Source organism: Sinocyclocheilus grahami, unplaced genomic scaffold, assembly GCF_001515645.1.
Source record: "Sinocyclocheilus grahami isolate Dianchi unplaced genomic scaffold, SAMN03320097.WGS_v1.1 scaffold79.1, whole genome shotgun sequence".
NCBI classification, from domain to species: Eukaryota; Metazoa; Chordata; class Actinopteri; order Cypriniformes; family Cyprinidae; genus Sinocyclocheilus; species Sinocyclocheilus grahami.
In genome coordinates this window covers 437,237-437,696 of record NW_015505258.1, presented here as the reverse complement: position 1 = coordinate 437,696, position 460 = coordinate 437,237, and the positions used below count along the sequence as shown (strand labels likewise).

General features: G+C 43.5%; 1 protein-coding gene across 1 annotated transcript in view; it reads right to left on the bottom strand.

Moving 5' to 3' along the window:
* Positions 1-124, bottom strand: part of LOC107586279 (uncharacterized) — a 13,434-nt gene extending 13,310 nt beyond the window's left edge. Inside the window, exon 1 of the mRNA XM_016273563.1 lies at positions 72-124. The gene's annotated coding sequence lies outside the window, so the exon portion shown is untranslated. The remainder of the gene's footprint in view (positions 1-71) is intronic.
* Between the last annotated feature and the right edge of the window lie 336 nt (positions 125-460).

Genomic DNA, 460 nt, shown 5'->3' with positions numbered 1-460 from the left:
AAATGTGGGTCATATGGCCAAGCCATTTGAGAACCACTGTACTATAATATGTTCTACATGGTATGTCAGACCTGTGGAGTTACAAAAAGTGCCAGGGGGGCAGGTAAGACAGTCTCCTTTGCTTCCTGCCCCAGACGTGGGCCTGTATGTAAACAGGGGACATTCTCTAGGCCCCGGCCGTCCCTCAGACTCATAATCAGCTATGCCGTCACAGTAATAGCCTGGTGGACACATGCGTGGGATGGGATCACCTGTAAGAAGACAGAAAGCGAAATAATGCTTCATTTTTTTATTCAGATGGATGTAACAAGCTACTATACTAAGTATACAATACTATATGGACATTTGTCAGAAATTCATTGAATAATTGGACATAATATTTACACATAGCACATGTAAATTCCAGTATAGCAATTGACGTACCCTCTTGGCACCAGTGTCTTGGAGGACAAGGCAGACA